General features: G+C 35.6%; 1 protein-coding gene across 6 annotated transcripts in view; it reads left to right on the top strand.

Annotated features, from left to right (window-relative positions):
• Window positions 1–25: 25 nt before the first annotated feature.
• The window catches only part of PLAGL1 (PLAG1 like zinc finger 1), a 50,255-nt gene continuing 40,068 nt past the window's right edge, over window positions 26–10,212 (top strand). For 4 of the 6 annotated variants that reach the window (XM_015558517.1, XM_006755397.2, XM_015558514.1 and 1 more), the window contains exons 1-2: window positions 26–196; window positions 4,595–4,665. The gene's annotated coding sequence lies outside the window, so the exon portion shown is untranslated. Of the gene's footprint in view, window positions 197–229; window positions 276–4,594; window positions 4,666–5,509; window positions 5,560–10,212 lie in introns of those variants that run through there. The other 2 variants (XM_015558515.1, XM_015558513.1) reach the window with 2 other exon arrangements.

Below are 10,212 nucleotides of genomic sequence, written 5' to 3'. Positions count from 1 at the left end.
GGGCTCCGTGCCGCGCCGGGGAGGGTGTGCCGCCCGCGCCGCGGACGGGAAGGTCCACGCTCCTCGGCTCCTCGGGACCGAGCGAGAAACTCCGACCGATTGTCACCGGGCGAGCCCGGCGGCTAGACCCCACCGTGCTGTCGCCAGGTCGCGTTTCTCGCCCCTTTGGGAAGCCTTCGCGTCTATTGGGCATGTAGTAAGTAGACTCGCTGTTCGAAACCTGGCGCTCCAAACTTGCCCAAAGGCCGAAAAGACCATTGAAAAGTCCGTTAAAAGTAAGAACACGGGCTGTTTGCAGGTTTGTAAATGCATTATGGAAAGTAGGATTCGTTTTATGCTTTCATAGGACGGACCTACCCGCTAAGCTCCTAAAATGTCTCTGGGTTCGGATAAGTGATCACGTAATTTTTGTTACTTAGTTTCAGCATCAGACTGGAGGGACACCGGTGAGGATTTTTACTTCTTAATAAATATACTCCTGTAATTTTGACTTTTTTCCCGCCCTCCCAACAAATGTGTTACTTTTATGTTTCAGGAACCCAATAAAAAAATTAAAAATAGAAACACTCAACTTAGGTCCTCCTCTTTCCAGGAATCCTTCCCTCCCCCGTCCCTCCCCAGGCACGATCCGAGGCCCCTCCTGTGAGCTTTCTGGGGCCCCACCGAGGTCTTGGTCCCTAATGTCCTCCCCACCCACCCCACCCCCACGCCTGTGTATTAACCCATCAGTCTGGCTCGGAGCCCAGTGGATCCTCAGCACATGGTAAGTGATTAATACTGTTTAACGACCGAAGGAAACGATAAAACGGCCTTATGTTTCATGGTTTTAGCTCTAACATTAAAGAGTGGTAAAATTAGATAAGAATATTTGTTCAAAAGTTAAGGATCTGGAAAAGCTGACAACAGCCGATGCCCCTGTTCCACGTCCTCTCAGATATTTAGCCTCTAGAGCAGCGGTTCTCAACCTGTGGGTCGCGACCCCTTTGGGGGTCCAACGACCCTTTCACAGGGGTCGCCTGAGACCATCGGAAAACACATATATAATTACATACTGTTTTTGTGATTAATCACTATGCTTTAAGTATGTTCAATTTGTAACAATGAAAATACGTCCTGCCTATCAGATATTTACATTACGATTCATAACAAAATTACAGTTATGAAGTAGCAACGAAAATAATTTTATGGTTGGGGGTCACCACAACATGAGGAACTGTATTAAAGGGTCGCAGCATTAGGAAGGTTGAGAACCACTGCTCTAGAGCAATGTTTTTCAAAGTTTGGAGCCCTTTTTTGTGGGTCTGAAATCAGTTACGTGGATAATGATCAGGACTTGTACAACACGAATTGACAGAGAATAGAAAGATATGGGAATGTATATCAGGTCATAGGGTATTTGTTTCATGAAAAAAAAAATTTTCCTCTCAATTTTATACATTCACGCAGATGTGTGTCATGATATAAAACGTCATTCTTTAGTATGTATGAGTCACGGTCAAAAAAGTTTGAAAGCCACTGCCCTAGATAAATGTTCATACATATACGCAAGAAGATGTGTACAAGGAGGTTTGCTGTCGTGTTGTTTTAATACCCCCAAGGCTGGAAGCAACCTTTGCGTCCATCTGATAGAAGAAAGGTAAATTGTACTCTAGTCATAAAATGAAACCCACCCAGTACAGTGGTAAACAAAGTAGTTTTGTATTTTAACATAAATGCATCTCAAAGTTGAGCCAAAAAAAAAAGCAAGTTGTTGAAGAATACTGTATGATATCATCTATATAAAATTCAGAGCCTGATGAAATAAAGGTGTTCTTAAGGATGCATGCATAGGCATTAAAAGTAGTGAAGAAGTTAATGCCATAAAAGTCAAGTTAGTGGTTATCTCCTGGGGGAGTCCGTGTGTGTGTGTGGGGGGGGGTGCTGTGAATGTGAGGGGACACACTGAGGGATTTGGGGATGCTGGAAATGTTTTGTCTCCTGATCTGGGCAATGGTTACATGGGTGTTTTTGCTTTATAACTCTTTGTTAAATGATACATATGTCTGTATATTAAATCCCCCCCAATATATTAAAATATGGACATCTCAGGATGAAGAAACATGAAGCCAGGACTCTAGTCTATTATTCATATTTTCCAGCTGCTCTTTAAAAAAAAAAAAAGTCATAATCAGGGAGCGGTATCTAGGAAATTTAAATATCAGAAATATTTCATAAATATTATGGTAGATACAACAGTGTTCATAAAATTTCTAAATGTTTTATATCCTAAATAACAATATTTTAAACAATATTTATAATAAAATTAAAATCATTCACAGATAATAAACTCACATTTTGGTGTGTTTTCTAAAATGCAATTTTTGTGTATTTTTTTTTACAAAACTGCAATTATATTTTATATAGTAATTTAAATTTAAACAAAGTCTTTTTATGAAAAAATCAAAGATGGAAAAACATATAAAAACATAACAGACCTTCATCAGAGATTTTAAAATACTAACATGTTGTCATACTTCAAAAATTTCAGTTCCTCAGTCACTTTAGGCTACATTTCAAGTGCTCAATAGCAAGTGTGATTAGTGGCTAGTATATTTTGTGATATTATTTTACATTATACTATATTGTTTAACAGAACATTTCCATCATTGCAGAAATTTCTATTAGAAAACATTGTTTAAGATACAAACCCTTTGTTGGTTAAATAAACTGCGGACAATCTTTTCGTTGTGTTTTTGTGTCTTAAGATAGTCTTCTCTACTATTAGGGTAATATATTTTGAAATTCTTTTCTAAAAAAATTTGAAGTTTGTATCTTTTACATATTTAGATCTTTAATTTAGCTGACTCATAAATGTATATATATATATATACATGTATATGTATATGTATATCAATGTATAGTTGTTATGTTGTGAGATTAAGATTAATCTGTTTTCTTTTTCCTGCGTGGAGCAGTCCCGGGACCAGTTGTCTGCAGTGCCACCTTCGTCATAAACATATTTCCAGATATGCTTGGGCTTATTTCTGGGCTCTTTATACTGCAAATTCTACAGATTTTTATTTACTATTGCTTTATATTTAGTATATTTTTCAGTTCTAAAAATTAAAAATTTTCATTATATTTTTCTTTTTTAATGAGATTTTTAGAAGTATTATTTACTTCCAAACCTGGAAGGTTTTGTGAGTTATCCTTTTGTTACTGGTTTCTAACTTGCATTGTAGTCAGCAAATGAGGGCTCTATGCTACCGATTCTTTGAATCTTTGAAATTTGAGAGTTGCTTTATGGCCTCATGGTTACTTTTCCAACTGCTCCTTGAATGATTGAGAAGAATATGTACTCTCAGACTTTTGGGGCAAGGTACACACACACACACACACACACACACCCCAGTACACATATCTATCTATCTATCTATCTATCTATCTATCTATCTATCTATCTGTCTATCTATATGTCTTAGATTAAGCATAAGAATTGTGGCACTCAAATCTTTTTAACTTACTAGTATTTTGGTTTGTTTGATCTATCAATTACTGAGATAGGTATAATAAAAACATCACAATAAAATAATGCATTGTCTCAATTTCTTCTTGTAATTCTGTCACCTTTGCTTTATAAAAGTTGAAAGTATATGCAAGTTCGGAATTGCTTTATCTTCTCTGTGAATTGGAGCTTTTGTCATTCTATAGCGGCCTCTCCCAAACGCCTTTTACCTTAAAATCTGTTTTGTTTTATAATACTGTAGTCACACCTTTCTCTTAGCATTAGCTTAGACTTTCAAAAAGGTAAAATCTAATTGTTTTTCAGTCCACACTGCCAATCTTTGTCCTTTTACTGGGAGCTGTCAGCCCAATTAAGTTTAACATAATTACTGATATACTTAGGATTAAAGTTAGCATTCTGTTTTATGGTGTGGGTTTTTTTGTTTGTTTGTTTGGGTTTTTGTTTTGTTTTGTTTTAATCCTGTCTACTTTGTGTGTGTGTGTGTTTTCTTCCTTTGCCACCTTTTGGATTTTTTCTTATTCCATTTTCCTCCCTCTCAGCTAGTATGAAAATTATATGTTTGAGTTCTTTCTTTTAGTCATTTCCTTTAAATTTTTAATGAATAAATTTAGCTTACTCTAAAGTTTATTAATTCTATTCTTATTACAAATAATTCAAGAAAAAGTTTGCTAAGACTCCAGTTAGTTTCCTGGCTCACATGTTATTGTCATCCAGAATTTTGGGTCCATCTTGATTTTTTTCTCCTATAAATTTTACATTACTTTTTTCTTTTTATGGATTCTTTGCCATTCTTTCTTGTATCTCAGATTTTTTTTTCTTCCTCGGGTATATATTTTAGAAGCTTGTTTATTCAGAGGCTGTTGATGGCAAACTTTACCTGAAAATGCCTTTATTTTGCCTTCATTCTTGAATAATGGTTTTGCTTGGTATATAATTTCAGGTACACAGTTTCTTTCTCAGCCCTTTGGAGGTATCATTCCATTGACTTTCACTTTAGTGTTACAGTTAGTTCAAATAACTGCTATTTGTTTGTAATCTGTGGGGAGGTTTTGCCGGATTTTAAGATCTCTTTTCTCTTGTGTTCTACAGTTTTACAACGGAGTGTGTCCAGGTGTGGCCATTTCATTTATCCTGGATTGATTGTGTTTCCTGTGTCTAAGGTTAGTGTTTCATCAGTTCTCGAACGTTTTATCCTTTATTTCTTTCAGTATTGTTTTCCCTCCATTTTCTTCTTTTCATTCCTTCAAGAACTCTGATTCAACTTCTGTTAAGCTTTCTCATTCTGTCATCCATGTCTTTTAATTTTAATCTAGCTTTTCTATATTTTTGACCATGTTGAATTTTAGGTAATTTTAGACCTGTATTGTGATCTTTGTCTAATTTTTGTTTTCTTCTCCAAATTTACATACAATAAAAACAAAAATAAAATGTGTGGCTTATTGAAATTTATGCCTGCGTGATCACCACCCTGATAAAGACAAAAAAACACATTTTTATCCCTGCAAGAGTTCCCTCCTCTTCCTTACATTGACAGAACCATTCCTCTCCCCCAGTCAAGTACTCTCCTGACGTCTCTCACCATGGATTATTCTCAGGTATTCTTGAACTGCTTATAAATGGAATCATATAGTTTATTCTTTTTGTGTTATTTTGTTTACAGAATATTTTTTAGATTCATCCTTGTTGCCAGTATAAGTAGTTTGGTTTTTGTTTTTGCTTTATAGCAGGGCCTGTCAGCCCATGCAGCCCAAAACGTATTTTATTAAAATGTTATTGTACATAGCCATGTCCTTTCATCAGCGTTGAGTAGTTGTAACAGAGACCATATATCCCACGAAGCCTAAAATATTTTCTATTGAACTCTTTATGGAAAATGTTTGGTTTATATGGATATACCACAGTTTATTTATCCTTTCTCTTGTGGATGAATATATGAGTTGTTTTCAGTTTTGGGTCATTATAAATAAATAAAGAAAGAAATAAAGAAATAAAAAATTACTGCAGATGTTCATGACACCGCCCTAAATATATGGAGCTGAGCTGGTGGTCTTTGGGTAAGTTGGTTGCATTTCCATGAGTGTGAATGTTAAACATCTTTTTATGTCTTTATTGACCAGTCAGACTTGTTTTGTGAAGTTCCCTCAAGGACCTAACGAGACTTGCCTCTGGTTTCCTCTAAGCTTTATCATTGTAGTCCTCACCGTTGGGTCTTTGATTTACCTCCAGCTGATTTTGTGTATGGTGTGAGATGGGGTTAAGATTTATTTTCCACATGGACATCCAGCTGCTCTACACATTTATTGAAAAGACCTCTTTTCCCATCAGGTTGCTGTGGGGTCTTGGTTAAAAATGAATAATCATATTTTGGATCCTCTTCTGTACTCTATTCTGTTCCACTTGAAATACTGACCAGTTTTCCGTCGGTACCACACTTTCTTAATTAACTACTGTAGTTTATAGTAAGTCCTGACATACAGTAGTGTAAAGCCTCCACTTTTGTTCTTCTTATAGACTGTTTTAGCTATTGCATTTCTATATACATTTTAGAATGAGCTTATTAATGTCTATTTTTTTAAAAAAAGTCTACCAGACTTTTGATTGCAATTGCATCAACTCTATAGAACAAATTTTGGAGAATGGACATCTTAACAGAATCTTCCACTCTGTGAACATGGTATGTCTCTCAATTGAATAAGTTTTTCAGTTATTTCTAGCATTATTTTGGTGGTTTTAGTGTGGAGAACTTAATGCATTATTAAATTTATTTCTAGGCATTTGATTTATTTATGCTATTGTAAATGTCTTTTTCTTAATTTTATTTTTCAATCATCTTGCTGGTACCTAGAAATACAATTGATTTTTGTATATCGAACTTGTATTTTGTGACCTTGCTAAATTCACTTTTCAGTTCTGGTAGCTTATAGATTGTTGGGGATTTTATCAATGCACAATCACATCATCTGCAAAAAAGAAATCGTTTTAATTTGCCTTTCTAATCTCTACTCCTTTTTTCTTTTCTTTTTTTTTTTTAAATATATTTTATTGATTTTTTACAGAGAGGAAGGGAGAGAGATAGAGAGTTAGAAACATCAATGAGAGAGAAACATCGATCAGCCGCCTCCTGCACATCTCCCATCTCCCACTGGAGATGTGCCCGCAACCCAGGTACATGCCCTTGACCGGAATCGAACCTGGGACCCTTCAGTCCGCAGGCTGACGCTCTATCCACTGAGCCAAACCGGTTTCGGCTCTTTTTCTTGCTTTATTGCATTGGCTGGGAACACTGGAAGGATATTTAACAGAAGTGCTTAAAATGGATATCCTTGTTTTTTTCTAAACTTAAGGGAAGATAATCAGGATTTCACTATTAAAGATAATGTTTACTGTATTTTTTTGTTTTTTTTTTGGTAAATGTCTTTTACCAGATTGAGAAATTTTCTTCTATTCCTGGTTTATTGAGATTTGTTTTCACTAATAGGTATTAAAGTAAAAAATTTGTTAAATAATTTTAGATTTATGGAAAAGTTGCAAAGATAGTATAGAGTGTTCCTATACACCCTTCATTAACCGTCCTCTATGTTAACATCTTACATAACCTGGTACATTTATCAAAATTAAGAAATTAACATTGACACAATACTGTTAACTAAATGACAGGCTTTATTCAAGATTTCCCACTTTTCCCACCAATGTCCTTTTTCTGTTCCAGGATCTAATCCATATACCAAATTGCATTTAGTTGTCATGTCTCCCTAGGCTACTCCAATCTGTGACAGTTTTTTTAGCTTTTACTTGTTTTTCATGACCTTGCCACTTTTGAAGAGTACTGGCCATGTATTTTGTACAGCATCCCTCAATTTGGGTCTGTCTGATGTTTTCTTACTATTGGACTGAGGTTGTGGACTTTGGAGGAAGAATACCACAGAGATATTGTGTCCTTCTGTGGCATCCGACGTGGGGGAACATGACATTGACATCAGCACGTTAACCTTGATCACGTAGTTTGGATGGTGTCTAGTAGATTTCTCCACTGTGACATCATTACTTTTTCACTTTCTATCTATTCTGTTAGAAGCAAGTCCACACTCATGGGGAGGAGAGGGAGAAGTATCAAATGATTTGAGAATATATGTTAAAACTACCATGGTAATTAGTAAATACTTTGAGGGAGATATTTTGAGGATTTGCAAATACCCTGTTTCTCCTTAAGGTTGTCCACTAATTTTAGCATTCAGCTGATCTTACCTGCAGCAATTATTGTGGTATTCTAATGATGATTTTCCATTTTCTTCATTCTTTCTACATTTATTAACTGGAATTTTGACTCTGGAGCCAGATTGCCTGGGCTCAATTCCTAAGTGTGCCTCTTCTCACCTCCACAGTGTAACCTTGGGCAATTACTTAACTTCTCTATATTTCAATTTTCTCATCTATAAAATGTAGATAAAATGTCTACCAAGAAGGTTATTGAGATCATTAAATGAGCTCATACATTGAAAGGGCTAAGAATTATGCACAGTCCTAGGGACATAGTTATTTTTTCCTTTCTGTATTTCTTAATGTGGCAGGTTATTTTAATTTTAATTATTTTAATATATTAATTATTAAATCATCTTGTATTCCTGAATAAACCTTACACATATTTCTATGATCTGGATTTAACTTGTTTAATTTTTTTCATATACTATTCATATCATACAGTGGCTCTTCTTTTGCCATAGCACAAGACATAATGAATGATAAATTCCTGAAAAAAAGATTACACAAGAGCTTAGCAACTGAGGTGGCAACATTCCCAACTTTCTAGAGCGATTTATATCTGAGTCCTTGGGTAGAGATAGAGATCAAGATAGCTCTTGCAAATGAGCCTTTTCAATATTGAATTGAGCAAATTCAGAACTTGGCATATGTTATGAAAAATGGGCCCTCAACAGGAAATGAAAAATGATCTTAGCTTTTCTACATGTTTCACCTTGAACAATGTTTAATTGTAGAGGTTTCAATATTTGGAATATTCTGGAAGATTCATTTGCCAACAATATGTATTGAGTACTTTTGATGTGCCAGGCAATCTGTTTTGCTGGTTTGGGATTCTTCTCTGCTCTTGAGTGTATGGGCCGTGTCAGGATCATTTCAAAAGCTGAAGGCAGGCCTACTCGAATCATTCAAGGAAACTCAATGTCTGTCCATTTTTAAAATGTGGGCAACATTGAACTCTATCTTTTCTGTTTGTTTCTTTCACTCCTCTGAGCATCTTGGATTGGGCCCTTATCACCCTATGTTTTTTCTCCCCATATGTTTTCCTCCCCTTTCTAGCATGGCTAATGACCACTGGGGATCATTTCTCTAAAAAAATCCTTCAGTGACATGCCAGGACTTGAGAAAACAGGTCCTTGACAGTGGTCCTTCCCTGTCTAGTCCCAACTTGCTTTCCGAGCCTCGTAGTCTTATTCCTCAGAGTTAGTCCAGTAGCACAGTGGGTCTTAACTACTCGCCAGAATCTGAAGTCACTGTACTGTTTGAGGCTCTGCTTTTACTCATGCCATTTCCTATGCCTTCAGTGGGTTTTCCAAAAAATTTCCAAGCTCTGTTCAGAGGATACTCCTCCGCAACCCTACTAGCTAGATAGGAACTCTGTGATTTGTAATCAGTAGCCCTTGTTAAATTCTTACCTTTCGTCACCAGTCTTTATATCTAAATGTCATTTCCAGTTGGTCAGGTTCTTAGAGATAGGGTTCCATTACCTACCATGATACTTTGCATACAAAGAGCTATTGCTAAATATCTACCATTCTTAAGTACCTTCTATACCTACTATAATTGTACTACAAGTCTGCAAAGTAAGTATTATTGTCCCTGTTTTAAATTGTGAAGAAACTCATTATCAAAGAGATTAAGAAATTTGCCCAACACCGTATAGTTAGTAAGTGGCAGAACTGGTTTGTCTGATTTAAAAGCTCTTGCTCTTTCTTCTATGCCATACTACTGTGGTACTAAAAATAAATAGTTAAATAAAATTATTTAATAGACATACTTATGGTAAAAACACACTACCAAAATTGCATTACTTACATCGTCAGTATGCTGCTTGGAGTCGTCGTTTCAGTGACCAAGCCACTTGATGTGGACTAACTGATGTACTCCTACTTTCTTTGGATTTTCCTTCTAAGTTTTTATTTATTCTAATGAGTAAGGTTTGAATAGTCTAATTATTTTAGGGCCAGTGAAACAGTTAGACACTTAAGCACAATTTGTTTGGTTTCTGTCCTATGTTCAAGTAGAAAATTTTACGTTTGCCTAATAACCTTGAAGTAAGGCAACTGATAAGGTAAAAATAGTTAGCTTATATTCTATGAAGTACTTTTTCTCCTACTGAGTTATAAAATACATGGGGGGGGAACATATAAAGTGAGGCAATCTTAAATATACAGCTTGATGAATTTATATATATGTGTGTAAGCACTAGATCAAGGTAGACAATATTACATCCATCCAGAAAGAAAAATTCTCTCATGCATCCTCCAGCCAGCACCTCCCCTAGAGATAACACTCTTCTGATTTCCCTCACTGTAGATTAGTTTCAACTATTTTTGAACTTTAAGAATAATCAAATAGTATGTATTGCTTTGTGTCTGACTTTTTTTCATTCTGCATACTTTGTTGAAATCCATCCGTGTTGAAGCATGCATACATACTTTGTTGTTTCA

Source organism: Myotis davidii, unplaced genomic scaffold, assembly GCF_000327345.1.
Source record: "Myotis davidii unplaced genomic scaffold, ASM32734v1 scaffold292, whole genome shotgun sequence".
Lineage (NCBI taxonomy): Eukaryota > Metazoa > Chordata > Mammalia > Chiroptera > Vespertilionidae > Myotis > Myotis davidii.
This window is presented reverse-complemented; position numbering and strand designations above follow the sequence as displayed.